General features: G+C 42.2%; 1 long non-coding RNA gene across 1 annotated transcript; it reads right to left on the reverse strand.

The window, feature by feature from the left end:
• Positions 1-372: 372 nt before the first annotated feature.
• LOC146988870 (uncharacterized) lies at positions 373-27,278 on the reverse strand. Its single transcript, XR_015035726.1, has 4 exons — positions 27,046-27,278; positions 14,717-14,873; positions 4,258-4,360; positions 373-1,677 (listed from the first exon to the last, which is right to left on the reverse strand). It is a non-coding gene; the product is annotated as an uncharacterized LOC146988870 (long non-coding RNA).
• Between the last annotated feature and the right edge of the window lie 709 nt (positions 27,279-27,987).

A 27,987-nucleotide genomic window follows, 5' to 3' on the forward strand; every position in this document is an offset into this window, starting at 1 on the left:
AGAGAGGAGGAAGAAGGGGGAGAGCAAGAGGAATAAGGAGGGGGAGGGAGAGGGCAGACAAGGGTGTCCTTCCTTCAAACATGCTGGCCTTAATGGCATGGACAGCTCTGACATTTAACCACTGAATCATTTTTAGATAAGTGGATGCGGTGGGGAGAGATGTGACTTGTAAAAATTTCAGGAGGCGTTTTTCTGGCTAAATCTAAAAAGCATTGAAAACGACGAGAACAAAACCGCAGCAAGGGAATAATGCTCATCACAGAACGTGGTAGATCTTCCTAATGAGTGGAACAACTTCAATTCAAGGACGAGGGTAGATGACAGAGAGGCGAGGGGGTGCCTTTAAGAGGCAGCGAATTGCTGGATCTGTGCAGGAGTGAACCGATAGACCTTATTTCATAACTCCTGCTGAGGTTCTCTTAAGCAACAATCTAACCCACAGCTGGTTCAGTCAAGCGGCTCGGTGGCCAACACTAGGAGACCGCAAATGAAGCGAGCATCTCCCAAAGGGGAATTAGTATGAATGTGATACAGGACACCACAGATTAAGGCCACACATGCTGCGCAGATTGTGAATGACAGAAAGCTATAAAATCTAAAAATGTCAACGCTGCTCCGAGGATCTCTAACAACAGCAAAACTAGCAGAACGAGTTTGCGAAAGAGATACTGTCAAAGTTTCACAATTAGCACTGAGGACCCTGTCAAAACACCCTCATAATTCCAGAAAGACATCACCCAGGAGGTGATCGAGTTACTCCAAAATAAAAGAACCATCTGTACTTGATATCACAGTAGCGTGTGAAAGTGCTGATCTTTTTCTTTCTTCATAATGTCAAATGTCTTTTCATCAGTTGAGGTAAAGAAGGAATGTTGGACTAAAAAATGTGGCAGAAGTACATTTTTTCATTAAATAACAAAAAAAAAAAAGACTAAAAAAAAAAAAACTCAATTGTGGCTATAAGACTCGCCACAAATAATACCAACATCCTCTGTTGTAAGTCAATTTTAAGATTTAATGTTCTCTGAAACAAAAAAGTACTGTTTTTATGGACTTTATGACATGAAAGCATTCTGGTTGTCAGAATTCAAATTTCATTGACATGTAAAAAGCTTTTCTTTTGAGCAAATTTTTAAATTTCTGGCCTGGCCTTAGATACAGACTAGATTTCCACTGCTTCTTATCACATTTTAAATCGACACAAAAAAAAAAAAAACAGACAAACATCTGCTTTGTGTCCGTGTCCAATTATTTTGTGACCCTGAAGGTATTCTGATCAGAAAAACTAAATTCAGCAGCCAGTTTGTGTTGGGGCTTTAAAGTGCGGTTTGCATAAACGCACACCTCACAGTGGAAATCCCAGTTTCTGTCATGCTCTCACCTTCAGTCAGTCACTCTCTCGCTATGTCTCTCGGGAGGGGGAGGACATTCCTGGTGCGGGTGCTGTGAGTTGTTGCTCCGTGCCTGCAGGTACAGACCGGCCTCCTCTGTCTGCCTGTCTGCAGATATCATACCGCGACGTGATCTGTTTAGCTGCCTGACTTAATGCTCACCTGCTCTCTCGCGCCTCCGGCTTGTGTTTCTCAGTGTGTGTGTGTGTGTGTTTGAGTGCTTATGTGTGTTGACTTCTTCCGTCTCCTCCCAGCAGGAATGGCATCTCCCACTTTATCAGCTGGCCTGCGATTACAGACACACACACACAGAATGATAGATGGATTTAACCCTACTGGCAAGATTTTTTTTTTTTTTTGATTTTTTTTTTTTTTACAAATTTAAACACAATCAGTCTTCTCACAAACAATGTGCAGTCAAAAAGAAAATACACACACATGCACTGACAAGCTGCATTAGAAAGAATGGGGTTAATTATAGTAATTGTGAGGAAGGCAGTACTGCATGTGCAGAAATAAATGTACATAAAACCTCGTAATATTTGCCGGAATTTATCAAAACTAGCATTACCTGTTTAAGACGTCTAATTTCAATCTCTAGGGTGTGTTGTATATCTCAATAAGTAGGGGAAAGGGTGTGATTCCCCCTGATGCTGAAAGCAGCTTCCCTCCACTGTGTTATTTTTTGTTATTTTATCCTAAGGTTGTCAGAGCACTGACAGATACAGGCTGACGTCCACGACCACGCTCACGCAAACACACACAGACACACTTGAGGAGGGGTCTGAGTCCAGCTGGAGGTGGTCTCCTGCCAAACCTGCAGGCAGGCTGCCTGTATTCATATTCATCACACACACGCTGATTGAAACTGACAGGACACACACACACACACACACACACATGCAGCTGGGAGAAAATATCTACTAGTGGGTAAATCAATATTTCAAGGGCAGCCTGCTATCCTAAAAATTTTATAACGAGAAACTATTTTGCCGCTGCCGGTGCATTATTCTGTCTTTGACTTCTTCTTCTTTCTGCTAATTCATCCACTATCTCACTGTGCATTTAAAAAAAAAACATGACAGTTGAGAAAGAGAAATAGAGGTTGCTGTGGAGAGAAGACAATCACAATTGATGTGGACTTGCAGCAGTGAGTAATGTCATGAGAGGAGCAGAGTGGGGAGAAAAAGCGAGAAGTGAATAATAGCCAATAGGCTGGGAGAGCGACAGGAGCGAGGGAGATGGAGGAAGAGTGCCTCTGCCTCTCTCACACACAAACACACATGCACACAGAGAGAGAGAGAGAGAGAGAGAGACTCCGCAGGGTGCCAAATAATAACCTTCCTTGTCATTATCATCACCCAGCCAAACCGCTCTCCACTCCTCCTCCACCTCCTTCCGTCCTCAACACAATCATTGCCCTATCGTTTACAGTGTGCTGCTAAATGGGAACATCAATAGACACATCCATTAGCAGTGCGAGTCCTTTCGTCTCTGATTCTCAAGTGCTTTAATAGCCGGCACACACACACAGACGCTCTCGTGCTGCACTTCGGCCGACTGTTAACCAAGCTAGCCCCTGTGCGCGGCCACAGCTGAACTGATGGAGTGTGTCATTACAGCTGGTTAGTAGCACGGTCGCTGTGAGGACGGTGCCATCACTTAACCTGAAACTAGAGACCAAGATGATGGGCCTGCTTCCTGATTTAAGTAGCTTTACCTACAAGCATCAACCCTAAAATTTCCTCTTTTCATTGATTTATTTTGCCCATGTTTTTGCTGCAATAAACAGCTGTGCTGTAATTTTATATCTTTTTTGCAATATAATTTTTTTAATAAAATCTTTTTCAGTGCAGGATTTTCTTTCACTTCTCAATCACTACTTAGGCCTATAATAACTACTCAGTTCCTCTTTTATTTGTTGCAAACAATCTGCTGGAAAAATATTATCTGGGCATGACCTAAATCTGAAACACAGTATGATGAAATACTATTAGCATTATCAATGATTCATTTGTTTACGTCTTAGATATTGTGTTCAAAACAGTTCATAGAACACACAGAATCACAGACATGGAGATTTTTCTGTAAATGTAATTTGGAAAGGCAGACAAATCAGAACTAATCAATACAAAGAAGCAGATCTTATTTATATTTAGCTCTGTATTAAAACCTTGGTAACCTCAACCTGAACTATAACCACTGTACCTCTAGATGGAAATTAGCAAGGGCGGCTGTTTGACAGTTTATTGAACATCAAAATAAGTCCCCACCCGAACCCATCCTAAAGTGGCAGAATGAGGAAAAAGATAAGGAGGGACAAGAGGGGAGAAATGCAGCACTTCAGAGGGAGGGTTTCCCACAATGCCGCCTCACACACTGTAATTTCAGGATGCATGTTTTCTTCTTTTTTTTTTAGGACGGAGGCGAAGCAGGATGCTGGGAAGCCTGGGAGGGGCACTGGGTGGGTAAGGGGAGGTTGTGGGGTTTTGTGGGATATGTGGTGCAGCTGTTAAAGTTGACTTGTGGAGATTGGTTTTGACTGATGGAAAACAGAACAAAAAATGAAGCAGGTTTTTTCTGCATGCACACACACGGACACACTAGGAATAGCATGCAGACAGCAGACACACAGTTACTCCTTTATAATGTAAATTGACATTATAAAAAACACACAGAAAACTCTTTTTTATAGCGTATCTGTGTATTTTTTTTATTTTTATTACTGAATTTGCAGCATTTTGGGATACAAGTAGTCAATTTGTCTTTAAATTACTCAGAGAGGAAAACAGCAGTGGATAATGAGTTTGTTTTCTCACATTCACACCATTATTATCCTCCTGACTCGGTGGTCTCTGATTCTTACCGTAACAGGCATCTGTGTGTGTGTCTGTGTGGCAGGCTGGTGGTACACCGCAGACAGACTCTAGGTGCCGTTGAATGTGTGTGTGTGCGTGCCTCCATCGTGTCTGGACAAGGGCAGAAAAAAACACAGAGAAGAAGAAAGCACAGGATAAATTCAGGTGTTGTTTGGTAAACCATGTTATTAAAATGTCATACACACTCATGTGCACACAGACAGACAGACACACACACACACACACACACACACACACACACAAGATGAGCCATCTAAGTGAATGAATCAGCAGGAAGCACATGCACATACACTCTACAAGGAAGACAAACACCCACACACTCAACAAATCCTTGTAACCAAAAGTGTTTTATTACCAAAGTCAAACTGCTCATTTCACACAAAGTGGTTTACAGCTCTTCCATTTCCAAACAACATGTGTGTGGAGTTGATATGTGTCCTGAATTATTCACTTAAATTATTCAACAACACTGACTGATATGTCCAACAGTATTAGCTGTAATAAGTCTGCCCCCCCCACCCCTGCTCCCCCCACCCCTCACCCCCTCTAAAGAACACGCACATGATTATATATGTCCAACAAGCCCACTCACAACCCAGTTCTTATAAACACCCTGGGTGGTCTTGAGGAATGATGACAAGGAGCCGTCATGTGTGTACATTAACACACGATTCATCTTAAAATAAAAAGAAAAGAAAAAAAGACGGATGTTAGGTGGTTTAAAGAGAAAAACACTGTGATGCCTCAAGAACAAGAGCCCCGCTAACACAAAACCATATGGAATCGGCCTTTGAAGCCACTCTGCAGTCTGTAAAAATCAGATCTTGACAAAACACGCTGGTGATTTTGAGCCGTGATGGCTGTTATGTCTCTTAATAAAGCTGAAATGTCACTGATGCGCTTTAAGGTGGCGCCCTAAACACAATAAAGAATTTCAGGATAATGACGCCACTGACTGTAATGTATTATATAGAGCCGGGTGTCTGACGTGCCCACAGCATGATGAGGCTGGGAGCGATGTGCACTGAGACAGAATGAATTATCAAAAAGAATTTCTGAGTATAACTTCTTAGGTTGACCAGATGGAAAGGGAGAGAAAACACAACCTGGAGATGGAGCAGGGGACGACTAATGTAGCTTTTCCTGGTTTCGTTTGACTAAACCTATTCATAATTTACAATGTCTGAAAAAAAAAAGATATTATTTTAATTACTACGTATTGATGTTATTTTAATCAAGATAAAATCTGAATGATAAAAGCATTCTTCTCCACATTCACCATAGAGAAAGAGACAAGTGAACTGGAACTGCAGTCAGTGATTATTCTACATTACTGATGAATCTGAGTATTTGTTTCTGGGTGAATGAATTGTCAATTTTTATTTGATCTGAGAAATGTCACAAAATGTGTAAAAATTTGAGACAGACATTTCAAAAAATCATGTTCACATATTTGCCTTTTCTGCACAAAAACTGAATAATTCAGTGTACGCACACATACACACGCGCGCGCGCCCTCTTCAAAAAGACTATTATTGCACATCTGGCAAATCAAAATGTTTATGATCAATTCTAATTAATAGACCAAGCACAGACTTAAATGAACATCAGTGAAAATTATTATCATTCCAATTAAAATGGGTGTGTCCATCCATGTGTGGCTCCTGTAAAACATCAGTGATATTCAAGAAAAAAAGAAGAAAGAATTAATGCTAGTATTGTAGCAGCAGTAGTACTGAGTCACATTGCAGTTTTTCCGTGAGTCATGTTGTGGCTCCTCTGCATCTCCTGATGTTTTCTTTGATTTGAGTACCATTTGCTGTCCCATTGTGACCAATAATGAGTCACAGAGAGTGACACAGACAAACACTGTGTGTGTATTGTGGTCAGTAAGCGCATTAAAGTTCCTGTGGGGGATGTATTCTTCAATGTTTTTCTTAAGCCACTTTAGCTGTAATAATAATCTGAGCACCTTGCTGTTTGGAGTTTTAACTCCCTCAAAGTCACAAAGTATTTCTTCTTCTGTTCAAGGACCGCTTGGTCCTTGGCAGAAACTCTGCCACATGTCATGATTAGATGTGGCAAGTACAAGTGGCCCTTACTAAAGATATCTGCAAGTCTAAATGTGCTGTGTTTAAGCACACTAAGTACTGTATGTCCAAACTAGTTATATTTTTGCTTTATATAAACATCAGGAGTGGAGTTTTGGATCTTAAATCTGATCCTAGAGCAGGCCTCTGATCCTAAACTACAAATCTGTGTGCAGAATCCAAGGCCAACGTCAACTTTGACATTTTATTACATGTAGTGGTAATCTTTTAAGCAAACATCAATCTTGCTTTTTCTTTCATATTGCATGCTTTTAGTGCCATGCATTATTTCAAGCAGTCTAGACACAGCTCTAATAAAACCTATGTTAAATAATAACACCACAGCTGCAATAAATTGGCCCGAAAATTCTTAGAAATCATATGTATAAACTGAAAACACACACACACAAAAAAAAGAAGGGGAAAAAAATCAAAAGGGTTGCTGAAAGGTGACTTGCTAAAATAGACTTGCCAGTGAAATATGGTTCCTCTAAATTCCTCTCAGCCGGATCTACATCCACACAGAAAGAACAATGATTGACCTTGGCCGGATGAAAAATTGCCTCAATTGTTCATACTTCACTTTGATGTTAAATACAGTGAAACAGGGCAGCACAGGAAAGCTGCTCACCACAGCCGAAGGAGAAATTAAACCTTTTATGCCGCCTAAAACTGCCCCCCCCCCTCCTGCCCGCTTCTCTTTCTAAAGTTACCCTTTGTTCATTTTACTGCATCTGCCAGAATATACATGCAATTTACTATTTCTGTCATGCAGAGCTAATGTATCCTTAAGTTACTACTCTTTTCTGTGCTATGTTCCTTCCTACATCCACTATGTTTTTTTAACCACCTCCTGCATCATTTCCCTCCCACCTCCCCATTTTTACCTCATTGTTTTTCCTCTCTCCCACTCCATCCCTCTCTCTGCTCCAGTAAGCAGACTTGCTGAGACTGGGGAAGGCACCTCCGTCATTAAGGTCTCGGCACGGAGTCACCAATTTATTCTCTCATTAACAAATCCATGTGCTGCTCAGTACATGACAAAAAAAAAAAAACTGGGACCACCCATGAGTTTAGGCCCCCTCAAAACAAAATGCAACAATAAAGATCTGTGTTCTCTCTGCCAGCTAAATGAGGCAATTCACGCGAAAGGAAAAAAAAGAAAGAAAAAAGTTCCAAATTAATGGACGTTTTGATGGTACACAGAGTGTTTATGTGTTAACGAGAAGATGCTATTAATCAGGATTTACTGCTTGAAAAGCTCTTGTTGTGGGATTGACTGGCAATGCAGCTTTAATTCTTTTTCTACAAAGTAAAGGAAGCCTGATCTAAATTACAGTTTGTCTCCAGTTGTATATAAAAAAGACAATTAGATGTGTCTAATTTTTATATTGACTCCTTACAAATGACTAAGACAAATTGAATACTGAATCCTTTCGCCCAACAAAAGAAGCATATCTTCTAATTTCTTAATCAATAGGTGCCATTTAGTCTGAGAGAGGACGGACAACAGTCACATGATGCTAAAACCTGATTTCTAGTGACCCAGAGGAGATTCTTTTTCCCTCTACAGACTGCTGCAGAGAGACTACAGGGACACACAAATAAACCTAGAAGTTATTAATGAACGTGAACCTTCTTGGAGTTAAAGACAAATTTTGTACTTGTGGTCCTGTGTGGCTCCATTGGCAGATAACACACAAACACTGCAAACACTAAAGGTTCTGCTTGCACTGGGCCACCCAGGGTTGAAGTGAAAGATAGATGTCTATCTGTAGTAATGTAGTGTATCTGTAGTATGAAATGTTTAGTCTTCACAGAAAAAAGTGCAATCATGGAAAAACCAAAATATATTTACAGTCTTTATGGTGACCTTGAATATATACAGTACATAACTCAAGGCTCCTTTTGAATCGTCTGGCTTCTATTCAATACCTAAATAAAGGACTGCACAACAGATACTTCGACGACGGCTACAGGTTTTTTTTTTTAATGATTAAACGCACTGACTCACAGTTGTATATTGTAAAGTAAAGCAGTCATTTGTTTGTACACTTCGTCAGGTATGTCTGCCAACTGCTTTGATCAATTCTGCTCTTAAAAAAACAAAAAACACACTACACCATGTCCTGCCAACCATCACAGCCAGAAAACAAGTGGTATGGCTGTTTTACCTTCTGTGCCATTTATGTCTGAATGTATTATATATGCTAATCTTTTTGCTTTGTCAGCATATGTTTGTGTTCTTACCATGTTGTGCCTGTTTGTAATAAAACCAGTACAGGCATGTAGACCTAGACCACCCAGAACAGTTACCCATGCACCCTCCTTACTTACACACACACAAAAAAAAGAAGTCACTAGTCTTAATTATATCCATCCTCTGGGCGTGTCTTTCTGCTCAAAACAGACATCTGAGCCACCCACCCCCCCTCAACCCCCCCACACACACATACACCAACGGGCCACAAACCTCACCGAGGGCTTATGGAAAGAACTTTTTGGTGAACACACTGACCTTAGATGGAAATAAGTGTAGGCTATTTGGTTCTTTACTGAGGTTAAAGTCACTCTGATTTTATATTGTTTATTCTTGGATTATCTCCTTGGATGCCCTTGGACTTTAAAAGTTCCCAAAGAGGTTTTTTCTGATAAGAAAATGTGTAGATGTTAAAAAAAAATGTGGGTGAATAGTTTACCATATCAGAAGTGGTGCGATGAAATACCAATATCAAAACCTGCATCAAGTAGGTACTTAGATAAAAGGGTGGGAAAGACAAGACAGTATGTGCATGTGAACACACATTCACACAGACACACCCACCCACCCGGGTGCTGTAATAGGGAGGTGTCTGCTCTAGGGAGAAGGTTGTTGTGGCTGCACTTTTTTTTTTTTTTTTCCTTTTTTCATGATCTATAATTTTCAAGCTGGCAATGTGAGGGGGCAACCTGGTGGTGTGCACAGAGAGAGTGAGTCTCTACACAGGCAGGACCCCAGCAACTATCTGCCAGACAAATCCTCCTTGGGCTTTGATCCTCTGCCCACTCTCTCTCTGTGGTTTTTGTTTTCAGGCAAACAACTGTGATGTTTAGCTGAAGTGCAATGAGATTCCAAGGCCTTAAAAAAAGAGCAAAGCCTCAAAAATCTGCTTCTAAAAATGAGCACAAACACAAAAGAGCTAATTTAAGACAGAAATAGCCCAAAAGAAAAAGAAAAAAAATCAGCATCCACCCTCTGCACTCCTTCAATATGTTATCCTCCAAGGATCCAGGGGTTAATCTGCTTCTGTTGTGTATTAGCTGAGATGCTATCGAAGGCCATTTGTTCCAAGCAGCGAGGCTAATGACCCTGAGCCGATGCTTGGCGTTTGGCCGGGAACTCAGAGCAGAGCAAGGGAAGGTAAGTAAACTCATATATTCTCTTGGGGTGGGGGAGGGGGCTGAGCTAATGAGAGAGAATGGGCATACGAGCTACGGTCCATCATCTACTTAGGACCTCGACAGCAGTGCTGTCGTCCTCCCCTTAATCTACAGACACACACACACAGGAAGACACTAAAAGGAAACCCAACCATCTTTCTCTCCTTGCACCTAATTTTACTCCTGTCTTGTTAAGTAAATGTAATGTGTGTAGCTTTTTATCATCAATAAGTCAATACTACATTAATTCTGAGAGATTGCTATTATTACTATAAACAAGGAGTTCTATCATCGAGATGGCAGGAAGCCTCCACCAACATTTAACTACATTTATGTGTCTGCTATATGCTTGACTGCAGAAAACATTATAAAGAAGGCAGTGGCCATACTGCTTTTGTAGCAGAATTAACATGGACATAAAGGACAATAATTGGACTTACTGCAATGGTATGAAGATAACAACGATGTACGTTTTAATCTTGAAATTCTTTATCATAAATGAGCTATGGAGTGAAATCATAAATAAAAACAGTATCAGGTTTCTGTGTGTTCATTATTGTCGGCGAAGTTGCAGCCATATGTGGATGAACACGCCAGCGTGGACGCCCCAGCCATGCGAGGCTGAGTGAATCCTGTTGTGATGGGAAAGCAGCAGGGAGTCCACTCCTCTGCCTTTATTCGATTCAATTCGAGCCAGAATGCCTCTTTCACTTCTCTGGCGCGAATACGGATATTTATGCGTATGTATGTGGGAAAAAGTGAATGGGTACAGGAGTAAGTACCCAACTGCACTCTGTGTATGAGAGTGTGTGCATAAGTGTGTCTATGTGTGTTCGTAATACCACCAATGGCAGACTAATGATAGGTCTTATCGACACCCAGCAGTGAATGCAGGCCTTTGTCTCCTCTCAGGACGCATTATGGAAAGCTTAGGGGGCTGCCTTTGACTCCTTTTCATTTTGCACCCACTGATAAAACCCAGTACAAAAAAGGCAACTGTTATACAGCTCCCATAGCGTGGCAAGTTGAGACACAATACACCCCCGGACTCCCATCATCAAAATCAGCAAATGTTACGTGCTCAGCTCATGAACTCAGTTTAAGTCACTAACAAAAGATAAAAGTTAAGACTGGAATTTACATTTTGGAGCAAAACAAAGTCACAATGCCTGCAGTCACCCATTGTTTTGAGTATACAGCAAAAACAGGGTGACTGGATGGAAAGTAAAAAACCATAAGATGTGTGTAGGTTTGGTGATGCAGAATGATGTTAAGACAAAGGTTTGAATATTTTTTCAATGACACTCGATAAGACAACGTGGAGAATGGGAATCGTATAATAAAGCATATTAACACATGTATTACTAGATAGTATATGTATTTTGTTTCAGTCCATTTGATGAAATCATTTTTCAAATACTAAAAAGAGAGAAACAGAGGCAACATTGCTCTGTTGTCTGTTTGAATTCTACACCTCTGCTCAATATTTCATCTCTTGGACTTGTGGGTAAATATAAAATATCTGGATTTAGATAAAGGATTTTATTTTGGCAGGTACATTTTTATCTGGTCCAAAACATTTCACAAGACTGTCACTACAAATATTGATATTAATGGTTCTTCCATTCAAGTACATCTGCAGGTATCTGGAGCATAGTTTAGAAAAAGCATGTGCCTTTTACTAGAATTAAAAGAAAAACAAAAACCAAAGCTTTCCTCCTCCTCTGTTCTTTACTGTGCTGATTTGAGGTTGGGGCAGGGTCCCTTAGACAAGCAGTTTATGAAATGAAAATGTTTTCTTTTCCAATGATGGCAAGCGTTACTTTTACACATTTTTAAGAGTTCAGCATATAGCTCCTTGGGGAAGCGTAGCCATTTCTATGGTTGTTTCCTGCTGAGTCTATAAAATCCCCTCTTTCTCCACTCTTGTCTGCTCTTTCACAGCCTTGTCTTCAAGTGCTGATTGTAAAGAAATAGTATAAGTACATTATTTCATTACTCTTAGCTTCTTGTCTTTGGATTCCTCTAACTCTACTTCCTGTCATCCTCCATCCAGCTTTATTTTCTTTGCAACACAACTCTGAGGGGAACATTAAAGTGCAGAGCTTCTCTCTCTCTCTCGCTCTACTTTAATTTCAAGAGTAAGGACAATAAGGAATATTCAAACATAGACCTTCCATGAATTGCTCTCCCTATGTGTCCATGTTGCTGGCATAGCAATCCCAGACTGAGCCCTCAAGGCCAAGCAGTGAGGATTTAGGGGCCTCATTTGTAGAAGGCAGGTAGAGTCAAGCATCCCCCCCCAATCCCCCCTCCACTCCCCTTCCATCCTATTCCTCTCAGCAATTAGAAGGGGGGCAGGAAGTGCAAGCTTTTATGGCCTTATAAAGACATTAGAGGCATCGCTTCATTGGCCCTCACCCCCTACTTCTCTATTTACCAGTTCTACAGTATCTCTACCCTTTTGAGAAACTCTCTCATAGATAATTCTCTCATGTTCACTTAGATATCTTCTCCGTCTTTCTCTTTCATCTCAACGCACTCCGAAACGTTGTCTGCTCGCTGTGTTTTCCTGTTTGTTTTTTTCGATCTCTACCCCCTCCTATCCATCTATCCAGCCATTACTATTTTTGACACTTGTCCATCAGCTTTTTATGCCCTTTCCTCACCTCAGTTTGTTTTCCTCCCCTCCCCATTGAAAACCATAGTCCATCATGTGTCTGTTATTTTGCGTGAGCATGAAACTGACAATTACTCGCTCTGTCCCCCGTCCTGCAGTGAATCAATATGACTTGACAGAGTGACTCATTTGCCTGTCATTTTCCAATATGCGGTTTTTGAAATATGAAACCGTGAGATACACTGTGGCTTGAGCCGTGCAACCCCGCCTCCGTATACACAAATGGACACCAAAAAGAAAACCATGCTGCTTCTTGAATGCTGTGGCTTTTCAAGCCAGCTTAGACAGACTTGGCTGCTCCTGAAAGACCTTCTTCCACCGGAGCAGAAGACACACACACTTGAGAGGAAAAAGGGCAGAGAAGAAAGAAAAGTGTCATGTCTGGATACTTACCCTCCACATTCTGTCATCCCCAGGGAAGTCATTTCTTCCTCAAATGAGTTCAAAACCACTTCCATTAAAAAACAACATTGTCCTATCCAACTGGATTTATTTGGGCAGAGATTTGAAATGTGAGGAAGTCCAATAATTAAAAGTGATTATTATTGGCATTAGATAATCCCTAGGGGAATATCTTCCCATTCCTTAAAACCAGCACTCCACAGCCCCACAGCCCATCTATTTTATTACCATCTTTTGGCTTTTGAAATAGTAAAATACCATTATTTTGCTGGTGGTTGTGGATAGAAGAAAGATGGTCTTGGGAAAGAAACACTGTGATGGAGGGATACAAATGAAGACAAAACGTGTTGCATGTGCAAAAACATGAAAAAGGAGGGGCTGTGGTCACTGGAGAGAAGAAGAACAAAAACTTGAAAATGTGAAATTGCAAAGCTCAAGCTGAATAAAAATAAGAAAGTCAGACTGCAACACATGAAGAGCTTGGCGTGAGAATTGAGTTCAGCTGGACTGAGTTGATATGAAATGAGTCGAGCTGAACTGAAATGGAGTGCACTGGATCTGTCTCAAAGAGTGAGATGCGGCGGACTGGTTCGAACCAAATCTCTGAAGTAAAATCGCACCACTGATATTGTAACCTCTGGGTGGGAGGTTGAGGTGGAAGAGAGTATCATCAGAAAGGAGGATGACAAGAACCGAGAAAAACAACATTTTCTTTTCCTCTCGCTCCCTCCCCTCTTTAACCACCCTCCCCTATGTGTGCATGGTGGCAGCCATTCTGGCTATAGCTGCATGGTAGAAAATGATTTACTGCCGCTTTCAGCCTCACACAGAGAGAGCGAGAAGATTAGTTTCTGAGGGACCGCTCACTTTGGGAACCGCTGAAACACAGTTAAGACAATAAGGTGGCTCTTCTCCCAGTCTCACTGTGTTTTGCCTTTTGGCTATGTTGTTCTCCAAGGTAAATTTTTATTTTTTTTTACTCCCTGCATCCCTGAAATGTTGGCTTTTTTTCATCCTAATTGATGCTGGAGAGAAAAGGTCAAGACCCTACAACATGGAACGGATTCTCTGTGTTCTGACACAAAACAGGGAGAGGACAAAACATCTGTGATAAAACAGGTGGAGGATATGCGCTCATTAAAGTCAATATTGATAAAGACATTTACACCACTTAACCCAACCTTACTACAGAAATGTAGTATTCATGGCCACACTACAGTACACATGGCAGATTCTGAAATAAATTCTACTCAGTATTAAAGTAAAGTAAAACAGTTAAATAAGCCACATTTTAGTTATTGAAACTTAATTATTTAATTTAAATATTAAAATGTGCAAAGGAAAAAAAATCCAATTTCACTGTTCATCTGTGGCAGTGATTAATGAGAAAACCCAAATCACTAGTCGGTGTATGATATTTAATAAAATGTGTCAAACAAAGGCCACATGTGATTAAAACCAGTCCCTATGAACTAATCACTGATGTGCGATTTCTGCATTTCAAGTAATGATGGCTGCTTGTGTTTAGTATAGAGGAACAAATGTGTGGAACACAGAGGGAAAGATGAGGAGAAAGAGAGACAATAGAAAAGTTTGGGATGCAGCAGGTGAGTCAGACCAGACAGTCCGATCTTCACCTGGCAGCTGTGGCTCCACGCCAGGGACACACATAAAAACAGTCACACCGATAACAAAAACACACATGCACACATTCATGCCAACACTAAGCCCACTTGAGGTACACATCTGACTCATGCAGCCAGGTGGAAGGGCAAGAGAGGACACACACACACACACACACAACGCATACACAAAAGACAATGTGTAACCCCAGGGCAACCCAAGCTGTCTTACCTCTCTTTCATCACTCTTGTCTTTTCCCCGTTGCATTGTGCTCTGGGGCTTTTCTGCTTCCCTTCTTTCCGCTCTGCGGTGAAGGCTACGGCTGCTAGCACTCGTTTGTGTTTCTTCTTCTTCTTCTTCGTCGTCTTGTGCTAGCTCCTTTCATGATCTGAAACAGAAGAGGACAGAGACGGGAAACCAACCATTAAGAAACTGGTTTAGGTGGAACCCTGACATCTCTGCCAGCATCTCACATCAGGCAAAATAAATAAAAAACAACTCTTCAGTTCATTCACAGAGTCGGGCCATGCGGGATTCCAGTTACTGCCTTCAAAATTCAGTTATCCTTCAAAACAACATCTTACTCGCGGTAGAAAGAATGTGTGAATGAGATATGCACAGAGATTCAGTTCATGACCTTAAACAGCGTGTGCTTGCATGAACATTTAAAGTCAAGCTATATTTTGTTATGTTGCTTTCCCTCCCGAGTGTTCAGTAACTATTTAAAAAAAACATAAAGCTGAAAACCTGAGCGACAGCCAGTGGTATATTTGCGGAACGGAACAAGCTTGTTTAGTGTAACAAAAGACCGAGGTTCACGAAGGGGTCAGAGAGTAGTGACTGGCAAACAGTGCCAAGAGGTATTAGAGTACAGTATTAGAATTAATATCATGATTATTATTGCTATTATTATGATCATTATTTGCATTTACACTTTGCATACTTATGTCTGTTTCATGGTCCAGATTTTGTTTGCGTAGACTAAGTTGACGTGTAATCGTGCTGCTCAGAGTGATTTTTATCACAGCTGTGGTGCTTTACAGTTTGTGTGTACTGTATGTGTGTGTGTGTATCTGGGCGGTGGGGGGGGGGGGGGGGGTGGGTCGTCTTACAGTGCACAGATGAAATTGCTAACAGCTGTGACAGCCGCCGTCGTACACTTTTCGCCATCTCATTTGTAGCATGCAGCTGCACAGATAAAGCACGAGGGTTAAGCAAATATTGTACAATGGCCAGGAAACAATGAACCATCCCCATCCCTCCCCTATCTCTCACACTCACTCACACTAACTGCAGCATTGCTAAGAGTCTGCCAACTCTTTGTGTGTGTGTGTGTGTGTGTGTGTGTGTGTAGATGCGTGTGAAAAAATGACTGGCACTGCTTGTCCTCTTTATTACTGTGAACAGAACAGACACCCCTGCTCCCCTCCCATTCATTTTAATCTCTATTCTTAATCATAAACCTCCTCAGTCACACTCCCTCTCTCTCTCTCTCTCTCTCCGTCTGTACCCCTCCACCCGCACCCTCTCCATCCTGGTGTCGACCCTCCCCAAAAACCCCGGCAAAGCAGCAACAGTGCTCCTTTGTTTGCCCTCCTCCCCTCCTCTCCTCTTGCCCCCTCACCCTGCCACGGACGATGCTGGTTGGCGGGGATGGAGGCATGCCTCGACAGGAACGCCGGAGGAGAGGAAGGGAGGGAACGGAGGACTGAGGGAGGGAGGGATAGGAGCAAAATATGTAGGTGGAGAGAGGGGAGGGTCACTTCGGAGAAGAGAAAAAAAAGGGAATGAGAGTAGGGGTCTTGCAGTCATTTTTCAGTCTTTTTTTTTTTTTACTCTGCTCTCTTTCATTTCTGTACTTTTCTGTCCATTCAGCATTACATGAGAGGGGCTTCTCAGAGAGTCTGTGGGGAGGAGTGAGGGAGGGACGTGGGCTCGGAGGGACAACACCCTCACTGAACCCACCAACTCCAGTTGACTGAGACATAGTATATAGACAGTCGTTTGCAGAGGACTATTTCTGGTTTGGACGACGAAGCTAATTTTAAACACCAAAGTAAAGAAGGTGAAGAGGGAAAAACAACACCTCTTACAAGGTTTTTATTTCTGCTCTGAAAGAACAAACACTTGAAAAAAGAAACACCCGCTCTATTCCTTGGCTTTTACATTCATATGCTCAGAAATAATATACATGATATTCCAACAGGGGAATGTGTAAAAATAGACTTTAAACACACAACTTGTAATTTCTCATTTATGCAAAGAAAAATACTGGACCTGCCCATTGAGGTTAGACAAGACATAATTTTAGCTGTTTCGTTCTGCTACCACTGCTAGCGTGGTGAACCCAGTTCCCTAATAGCATAAATACTGCTCTTGTAATGGTGCCTGGGGCATGTCTCATTTGGAAGTGAGGGAGACAGCACGGCAGAGCAGTGCCTTTTCCCCTCAGCCAAAAACACACATGTGCACACACACAGACGCTGTGGCAGCTCCGAGGCAATCGGATCATTAACCCCAACTAATCTGCAAACGTTATGTTTATAGAAAACGCTTTTCCAGCACAGCCAAAGCCATGTTAATTCATTTCAAATGTGTGTGTGATATGATGCATTTGTGAGTTATGATGACATGTGTGTGTGTGTGTGTGTGTGTGTGTCAGCACTGCTGGGTGTGTCATGTCTCTCAGTATGCATGTGTGTACACGTCTGCTGTGACAGACACAGAGAGAACATGACAGAGACAGTGAAAGAGTGCATGTGAATGAGTGTGAAGGTGCGTGCGCGTGAATGTGTGAGTGAGTGTGGTGTGACTGCCAGTGATGCAGCTCGCAGCCTTGATCTAGACTCCTACCTCTCTCGGATACCCTGCTGTGCCTGCTTCATTAATCAATAGGACAGATAAAGACAGACTCCCGCTGCGCTGTGAGGGAAAAACGGTGGCGTGTGTGTGTATGAGCGTTTCTGCATGTAAGGAGACCAGAATGACCTCGGGGAGAATGTGGCAGAAATGATGCAAACCTTCAAGGCTTCATGCACGCACAGAGATCATCTGTACTGGATTTGCTTTGTACCAGCAAAAAAAAAAAAAAAAGTCTGACTCCATTTGATAGATGATTTATTTGCCAATGTATTAACCCTAACCTCCCACAACCACCCATGTCTACAAAAGATGAGAAAAGAAATGCAAATGGGGATTGTGAATATCTAAAAAAACTAAAATTCAATTACATTCCGTCATTTTCTCACCTTCTAAGGTTGTAGGAAGTGGTGCAACTAATTTTGGAAGCATTTAATATCCGCCAAAAATCACGCTGAGTACTAAACTGCTTTGATGCCATAACCATTTTCCCTCTTCTGCAGTTTAACACCGGGATAGAAAAAAAAGGCAGCAAAGAAGACATTTCTGTTGGTCAGATGAGACTCTCACCCTGAACCCAGGAAGTCAATTACACACATAATTGTAATTACTTTGCTCCTTCTGTCCCAAATGATGTGTCTATCTGTATTCCTCAAAACCTTGGCTATAAAAAAGAAAACATCTCAAGGGCTTATTCAGAAATCTTTATGAAAATGGCTTTAATGTACCTTCAGGCACAGTCAAATGAAGTGGAAACTACTTAGAAGCTTAGAGAAAAAAAAAACCTGGCAGATCGAGTGCACCTCTGATATTTTCATTGCTTGAAATATTTTCTGTCAATTCAAGAACCTGTGAGACTGTGAACACAGTGGTGGAAGAGGCACCTCAAACTGCCACTCAGGAGAGGGAAAGAAGATCAGAAATAGCTCGCTGGGTGTCATCAAGACTCATTCACCTGGCATATTTGCTTATCTGCAAAGTAGGAAGGTACGTCCTTGTGCAGACCACATTACAAGCAACTGTATGTTGTGACAAGAGAATGTGATATAATTAGTCAATGCAGTGTCCCTTTGTGAGACAGGAATAGTAACAACGTTGACTTGAGAAAATCTGAGACTGAATATTTCAGTAAATGACTCAGAGTGCCCAGATGTAAATGTTTATGCTTATCTGTTTTTTCTTTTCTTTCTTTGAAGAAAAAAAAAAGATTTTCAGAAAATAATCAAGTAGCTACAAGAGCCTTTGTCACTCTATGGGAGAATTGTGCATGTGTGTGACTGTACTTCTCAAAAATTATTCGAAAAATTAAACAGAAGACTTTAAAACCACAGAGAGATAGTATTTCAGAACACTTACCCATGTACAGACAGTGCAATTTATGATCTATTGTTAATTATTATGGAGGACGTCTGGCAAGAGAGAATTTAAAAAAAACTTTTTGGTACAATCAAATCGTCCTTTATATTTGAAGTCAAATTTTAATAAGTCCCCAAAGCACAATGAAATCAAGCCTAAAAATCAATTTCACGACTTCTTGCAAAGTAATCAAGAATGAAATTTGACACAATTATGCAGAAAAAGTAGGGAACTAAATTCAAGTTTATTTTGTTACTGCAAAAAGAGGAATGTGTGTCATTTCCTGGTGCTCGAAGTGGCTAAATGACTTGAATGCAAAGCAGCAGAAGCCGTTTCTCCCACAGTGCATAAATCCTGCAGAACTGTTATCAGTCATGGGAGGTTTTGCCTCCACAGTTTACAGCAAGCTTTTTTGTTTGTTTTCAATGTAACTTGTGATATTTGGCCGGGACTCAGTGCCCTCTTTGTTGCTCATTGTGTGGAGATGAATGAATCTTTCTTCCAAATTTCATACAGACATGCACTGTGTGAAACCATAGAAACACCTTTGAGACCACTAAACTGAACTCTAGACTGTGAATGTAAACACCAGGGACAGGGCTCTTTGTATAAACCTATATGAAGCAATGATTTACTCTAACATACTATCACACCAATATAACCATTGACTAGTCAATGATGAATTTCGTGATTTTCACGTCACAAATATTGGAATTTCCTATAAGCATGCCTCATCTGATCTGGCTTTATTAAGAAGTACAGTGCATCTCTCAAAGTGTTCTTGCAGGAAGTAGAGTAAGTTGATAATGGCATTGTGTTGATTTTTTTCAAATTTGATATTGAGACTGGGTAATACACAAAACCACAGTGTCTCATTGTTCAAATTACAAAAAAACAACCGTTAGAAAGAGTTTGATGGCTTTACCATAATTAGCAAAGATGTGGCCTGTGACTGAGATGCATTCTGGTTTATTGATGCCTCAGTAGAGAAATGAGCATCTCTTCCTCTTTCATGATGAAGCTGTCTTTGTATGACTGTAACTGCTGCAGAGATGTCTTTTTGATTGCTAGTAACTCATAACAAAATCCGTTGTTTACTCATATACAGAATGCGCTTCAACCTGATAGCATTCTGAGAATATTCTCGCCCTAGGCCACATGTGTCACACAAGTCATTTACAGAAATAAAAAAAAAGAACATGATGTAACAACCGGTTGGGAGCGTGCATGTGTTTAATGCAGTAGCTGTTTTTAAATAGTTTTAAGTCGGTATTTAAGCGATTCGCTGATTTTTCTTTAGACAAAAGTATTTTACACAAAAAAAATGTGCATACATTTGTAAAGTTGCTACAAAAATGAAACCTATTTTAATGTTTGATCCTTAAATTAAGTTAAAGAAAAAAGAAAATTCCAGACATGAAATCCTGTGTCAGTTCCTAACCCGAGATGCCCTGATTGCATAGGCACATTGTGTGATTTGACATTGTACTGATGCCTGATGCTCAGACAAAGGAGCCGGTGCAGGCCTCGAGGGGGCAGATGACAAACACTCCTAAACCATGGCCAGACATAACCCCCCCCTCCTCTCCCTCTCTCCACCTCCCGCCAAACCCCACAACAAACGCGCAGTGGAGGGGGACTTATTCAGAGCATATTAGGGAGGTGAAGGAGGCCAGGCACTGAGGGACTCTCCACACTTGGCTGTCCTAATCATCTGAGACAACCCCTCCAGAGGCAGACCCCCCCCCACCCCAATCTCCTTCCCGCCTACAAACCCCACTCCACCCCCCAATGCATGACCCAGACACATCCAGGAGCGTTTAAAGGGCGGACAGCCATGAAGTAGGGAAGCTGACCAAAATGAACAGCCCCCCCGGGAGAGGTAGTTTAATTGTCCATCTTCTTGGTCCAAATTAAACAAGCTCGAGCGCATTCAAGTACCTACACATACACACACACACACACACACACACACACCCTCCCACCAACTTCACCCTACTTTAAACAGACTGGCACGTTCCATAGAGCATGCCATTGATGCAGAATGATGAGCGAGACCCCATTGTCTCGTTATATTGTCTTCAATTAGGCAGGAGATGATAGGAGACAATGACAGGAGCATTTGTAATCATGAGCCTCACAAACTCATGCTGAGAGACAGAACTTCATTATGCCCAATGGTCCCTCATCGACGATAAAACTCAGAATATGTGTGGCTCATCCTTAGGAAGTTTTCAAGCATAAATGGCTCGGAAAGAAGTGAGTCACCAGGAAATACTGTAGGGGGTTCTGAAACTGAAGACAACAAAACACATTGGTGGAGGCAAATCTTCTTCTTTTATCTGCACAGCAAGAGAACAGCAGTTTTCAACCAGAAATGGCACCCGTTCTCTTATTACATCTCCTGTTCACTTACCTGAAATCTCCCCATATGCAAGTTCTCTACTCTGGTATTTAAAGTTTTATAAGTAAGAATTGAGAGTGTTTTAGAAAAGAGAGCTTGGGTGACATTAGGAAAAAAAAAATCACTGATAAAACTTTAAGAAGAACAAGAAACTCTGGCATTTCTGAGCTGGTTTTTCAGGGATGAAATTTACAGGCGTAAAGTGTAGCCATGATGTCTTTTCATCTTCAGCACATAAATGTTGTACAAGCTTAGCTCTGAGAACAGAAGCTCTGGCAGCGCTGGTGTCAGCTCAGAGCTGTCTGTGGAAATGAGACTTCTTTAAGAAAGAGAAAGAAAAACTCGAGAGCGCATTATCTGCATTTACCTGGAGAGCGTTCAGCTGAGAAATGACTCTAACCCGACATCTTCCCGGCTTTGTAGCTCGCCCCGTCATTTAATTCACGTTCCACCGTGGCTGTTGGGCTTTGATAGAACCATCCGACTGGACAAATACCGCTTTCATGAAATTGTGCAAATGATTTCTTTCAACTGGGATCGCAGCAGTATTGTTACCCCCCCATCCCTGACCCCCCTCATCCGCCCCATCCTCCCACCCCGTCTTTCCTCTCTCCTCACGGCACAAAGAGCTAATCTGAGACGAACACTCGCACCAGCTCTGACACATTGTCAAACCAAAACCAGGGTGATTTTATTATTCTTTAAATCATGTAAGTGAAGCATGAGGTAAAAGCCGTCATCCATGGAGGACAACAGAGGGGTTAGAGAAATAGCTACGTATTTTCTCCCGGTAAATGCTGCAGGGATTATACATTATGCTCCCTTTTACCCATGTATCCCTTCAGCTGTTCGTTCACATGTACAGTATCAGAGAGGGACCAGATAGATCCTGAAACGTTTTGGTTTTGCCCATTTGCAGATGAAATCAGCCCGCAATGGGTGCCAGTAGGAGGGATATCCGTCAAGTCAAGCTGCCCTGGGGCCAAACAACCTTTCCTGCAAGGCCCTGCTCCCTTATCTGATTCCAGCAGACGTGGCAAGATGATGGCCATGCCAGCCAGAGCCTTTGATTTTTTAAGTATATCCCTCTGCCTTCACACTGCTTTATTGATCGCCGACAGACCTCATTTTGTTCCTCTGCTAAAAAAGCGCTGTGAGAATTCTCTATTTGTAATGTGATCACCCAGATGAGGATGGCAAAGAGGTGGACAGACACTAATCCTCTTTTTACCGCAGTCTCCAGCATCGTCTATAGTGATTTTTTTTGTGGATCGGCCCTGTCGAGTTTCTCATTGCCTGAGGCCCAGATGACTCCCTTCTCCCTGACATGGGGAGGGGTCAGGGTATAATCCACACTTAAGTGTCACTTTTTATGTAGAACAATTGCTCATGCTGCTGACCTGAGAGTTGTAATAAAAGTCGATACTGACCGCATTAAATATAAGTCAAAAGAAAACCTTACACCCCACACCATCTCACAATAGGGTTAAATAAAATCAAACACACATTGAAAAGATGTTGATGCTTATTTCTACAAAACAGAAATTTTCAGTTCATTCACAAACGGTTTTGACAGCAGACTTAACGTTGAATGCGCTCGCCGACCTCTGCGGGCCTGTCACATTCCTCCATGTTGAACAGCACAACAGCAACAGTACCGAGTGAGGGAGCATCTGCCTCGTCACTCCACCCAGATGGCAGCAGAAAGTATGTAAATTGGTTCATTAACCTTACAGCGCTTTAACCAGTGTGCCATGCAGAGGGCTCATTCCATCCGGGTTTTCTTGAATTTTATTAACGCGCATTAATAGCATCGAGAAACTTTCACTAATGGCCTGAGGTGGTTTGCGGTGGTGTTATCAAACACTGTAGTAATTATACATGACATCCCTCTGATTAACACTCCTGTGATTATTGCACTGTGTCAGATCATCTTTTTTTCCCCCCATTTAAAGACAGTCATCCATTTTCTTGCTGAGAAAATATCTCAGCAGAAGAAAAAAGAAAGAAAGAAAAAAAAAGAAAGAGGCCAGACATAATCACAACAGCCCCCTCAACCCAACATGCAGGCTTGGATCTTTAACCCCTGACAATAGAGCAGCATGAAAAAGAAGAAGCGGGGGGGGTGAACATGTGAAAAGGATCTGCGTTTTCATACGGCGTTTCCCCCCCAGTGCTTGCAGAGTGTGTGAAAAATTAGCTTGTACTGTGTCTCTGTGTGTGCGAGCTGCCAGCAGTGAGGGCTTGCACCTGGAGCAGGGAGGAGCATGCGAGAGGTCAAGGGTCAGGATTGAAGTTCTCCCGCTTCCTAAGAGGGCTAGACGATCCCTGCGGCTGCAGCGCACAACACGGGCCCGTTCACATCCCTTCCTCCTCTTTCCCCCCTCTCTCTCTCCTTCTCCTCCCGTTCACCTCCTTTTTCCCCCCTTTCTCCTTTGGAAAGACGCAGTAATCCATAACCCACTCAACTATCAGCAGCTCAATTATCCCTCCTGTTCGCCCATTTTCTCTCCTTGGATGGAGATTCAAAAACAATTAACCTCTTCACGGCTGGGGACTTTTCCCAGGAAAGGGCACGGTGGTAATTGAATGACTCCGCCATTTACATTCCTGACCATGACTTCACTCCTTCATGCATAAATCTGGTTACCGAAAATCCTAATCTGAGGCTTTGTGATTGTCTGATGTCATTATCACGGTTGTTGTATTATCACGCTATGAGCACAGTATTTTACTTCAAGCGGGATTTAATGGGACAATTTGGTAATGTTTACGCAACACCCTTTTGACCTACTTAAACCTAATGAATTTACATCATTTGTACTCAAACACACTGACAGGTCAGTGGTGTTCTAGAAAATTACACCTTCATAGAAGCTAAAATAATCATTACCCCTATGTCAGACCTGGTGGACAGTGCTCTCCTGTAAACTGGTACAACTGGACTATTTCACACCAAGTGTCTTCAAGCTATGGCGCATCCCCCCACATCCTCAGCCTTCAATAAAATCTTCTCTTCTCCCCCTTCGTTATGGAGGGGCCTCCTATTCATCTCCAGGTAGAAAGCCTGAAAGTGTAGGAGGGCAGAACAGCTTGCTGCACCCATTGAGCTTTTTATTACTTCCCCCTTCAAAGGGTGGTGGCAGAGGAAGAGACATCCTCCGTCTCCTTGATGCCATGATACACAGTGTCAGCTTTCAGAAAACACACACAAACAAGTGGTAGGATTTTGACTGGAGCCCTGTGCAAATTTTCATAAACATTTGTTCTTCAAAACAGCACATCTGAGGAGATTACGTGGCTGCGGATACACAGAAAACACGTTCCAGCTGTTAGGGGGATAATCTTTTAACAAACAAGTTGATCAAAAATGGACGCCGTTGAGAAAAACAATTCCGAATGCGCATAAAAATTGGAGGCAGAAAAACATTACATGCAACTCGATACTTTTGATTTCCACTGTTATCAAGCAAAGGCGTCCAACAAAGACACCACTCCAAGCAGCCATTTTACATAAAGCAAGCTAGCGTATTATCTAGCTAACCCAGCAGCAGTCAAATGATGTAATCCCTAACCAACACGCGTCAAGAAAACAAAGACGCGCACTCCTCAAAAGAAAAACACTCCTGCAGATGTATTTGTCTGTCAAAGTGATACTCACATTGAAGCATTTCCACCAACTCCCACCTCTAATTAGTGTTTTCTTACTTCAGAAGCCACCAAGCCTTAAGCTCCAACTCAAAGAAGCCCACCATCAGAGTCAAGGTGCGACAGACAGTTTCCAAGGGCCTCATTTAAAACCTCCAGTTTTAACTACGTTTTGTCTAGTTTTGAAGCACAACAGACTTAACTCCTGTTCGTTAATAAGGGGATTATGTTATTTTATGGTCCCTAATCTTTTCCAATTCCAACATCAAGACTAAGGTTTTAACACCATCACATTGGAAAAACTTAAAACATGAAAAACATCTAGCCTTCAAATCTCCTGTGTGTAGTAGAGAAAAATCCCGAACTGGGATATAATTAATGCAGCACTTAAGAAAAGAGCCAAGTGGCAGTGCATTTGAACCGAATAGAAAATAACTACAGGCACCATGCCATACCTATACTCCTGTAGACACTCGCAAGAGCAGCATAGCTTACATCTCATTCTCTCTCTCTCTCTCTCTCTCACTCACACACACACACACACAGAAGAAGTCTTTGATGTTTCCTCATGAGTGTGTGTATTGCAGCTGTGTGAGTCACCCACCCTCTATCCAAGACCCATATAGGCTACACAGAGGCAGCAACAGTAGCAGTAGCAGCAGCGATGAAACTGCAAACCCTTATACCACACACACACACACAAAAAAAACTTGCAAACAACATAGCGTGTCTTGATTGTGGACGGAAGACAAGGAAAGAGGGAGAGGCATGGGCAGGGCCAGCCAGGCCAGCAGGAGGACAAAAAAGAGAAGAAGAAAAGAAAGAGGAGGAGGAGGAGGAGGTGAAGAAGAAGAAGAAAACCTTAAACAACTGGCTGAGCTCCAGACAGACTGGAACTTCTCTTGATCATTATGTCTAGCCTTCAGGTGTCTGGGGTCGGGCCGACTGTAGGCGGTACTAAGGCTGAGGGTGGTGGAAGGATTTTTTTTTTTTTTTTTGGGGGGGGGGGGTGTAGATAACACAGCAGTCAGACAAAGAGGGAATAAGAGGGCTGCCTACATACCACCAGCATCAAGGAAGGGAGGGTGGGAGGCAAGGGAAGGAGCAGAAAAAAGGAGGGTTATAAAAATTTGATTAGACGATCCTTCGCTGAAGTGACTTTCTGTGTCGGTTTGCTTTTCTTTCTTTCTTTTTTTTCCATCAGTACCCCTCCCTTCTCGCTCCTCCAGAGCGCCGCCTCAGAGAACGGGGCAGACAGATTTTATAGGTCCTAATTAAAGCCATCTGAAGCCTTTCAAAACATCAAATGGCCCCGGTCCCCTCGCTCTTTCCCTCTGATTGTGCAGAAATTACGGAAAAATCAGAGGGCACCTTTTCTTTTTTTTTCTTTTTTGCTTTGACTCTTAAAATGTACATACATTTTGCGGCCCATACCCCCCACCTCCACCTCCAACCCCCCCTCTGACCCCACTACCTCCTCATTTCCAATCCATAAAAGGGTTCAGTGAATGACATGACCTCAAACAGTGCGTCACTTTCTGTGGAATATGACACAAACTCCATGCTAATTTCTAAAAACAAAAAGAAATCCATTTCGACCTTCTTTTTCTCAACCTGACCACAAGCTGAACTTAGGGACATTTTTTTTTTTGGTCACATCCTGCATTGGAAATGACACATAAGGTTGCTGAAGATCCACCCTTATCCTGTCTGTCTGGTTGAAGAGAAGTGCAGCCCTGTTTTTAGTGCGCTTCAAGTGCTCTTTTTTTCTCCTTCTCCTCCTCTCCCCCCACCACCACCACCACCACCACCTCCTCCTCCTCCCTAATTGTCCTCATTGAGCCGTGTGGACCGGTTGCACAGCCTCCCTGCCTGGGGTCAGCGGGTTTGCCGTGAGCTTTTTTTCTTTTTCTTTTTTTTTTTTTTTTTAAATCTATATTTCATGGTATGGCGCTGCGCGGAGACAACCACACGTCCACGATGAGGACAATTTCACAGAGACGCACAAAGAATGTCGACAGGACCGAATAAACTTAGACATCATTCATGTGCCAAGTGAAGTCAAATCTGATCAGCGATGTGAAGCATGTAGAGCTATTTTAAACGTTACATTTTTTCTGTTGAATGTAAACAAAAAACGACAGTGAGAACACGGCGCAAAAGTGACACATGCAATCATAAATCTAAAACCGAAGTCGGTTAGAAATTGGTGATAAATATAACTACCACTTCCCGGAATGGTAACAATAAATAAGCGATTAGAAGGTGAAAAAATATCATATCGCCTACTTACGATTCATTTCAATAACTTCTGGGCGTTATTGTCTCGCCCCGGCGCCTCTCCGGTCGTCAGAAGACGCAAAAAAGTCTCTGCTCCTCCGGCAAAGCGGGGCTGATTCTCTTTGACAGGGCGGCCAGCTTCATCGGACGGCGATCAAGTTTGCATAAGAGGAACACCTGGTTAATTCTGCCGAGAACAGTGGACGTCCGATTCCGCCGGTGTCGGGTCTTCAGTGATGCCCGCACTCGCCGGGATTGAGCACTGAGAAGAGAGGGAGCGCACAGAAAGGCGTCATGTGAGCCGGGAAGCGGTGCGCCATTGGCCAGCCGAGGATAAGTATGATAAGGCTGCTCTGTGCGCCATTGGCCCAGGACGGGAGCGGAGGCGCCTCCTCACTTGGCTGTGCGCAAGAATGTGAGTGCGGCTCACTGTTCATAATTTTCAGCAGCCGTGGGGGGGTTGGGGTGGCTGTGGAGGGGAGGGTGGAAGGAGAGAGAGAGAGAGGAGGGGGGGCATTAAGTAACAAATTGTTCCAAAGATGTTCTGTTTTTTGTCATCTACGCACACGAGTTAAACGGAGGGCAGCACGGAGAAATGCTCTATGCTCATTGCTTCCTCCTTTGCAGAAAAAAAAGGGGAATGAATGAAAATGTCTGGTGAATCTCGACGTATCAACTTTTCAATGGCTGCCAACTTGAAGCTGTGGACACTTTGATCTGAATAAGGCAAAAAAAACAAAAAAACAAACAATAGGCTAATCTTCACGTTATTGTCATTGAAGTGAAGAGTAAAGATGAGATTACATTTTAATGTAAAAAAAAAAAAAAAAAAAAGCACCATAGACAGCAGGAACTATGGCAGTTCAATACAATGGCAGTTTAGTTTTAGCTTTACAGTCAATCAATAGAATTTCCATAAATGTTGTAAACAGTTTCCAATGCTTTATTCTTCACA

This window comes from Trachurus japonicus, chromosome 4, assembly GCF_045865225.1.
Source record: "Trachurus japonicus isolate A0001 chromosome 4, Traja_1.0".
Classification (NCBI taxonomy): Eukaryota; Metazoa; Chordata; class Actinopteri; order Carangiformes; family Carangidae; genus Trachurus; species Trachurus japonicus.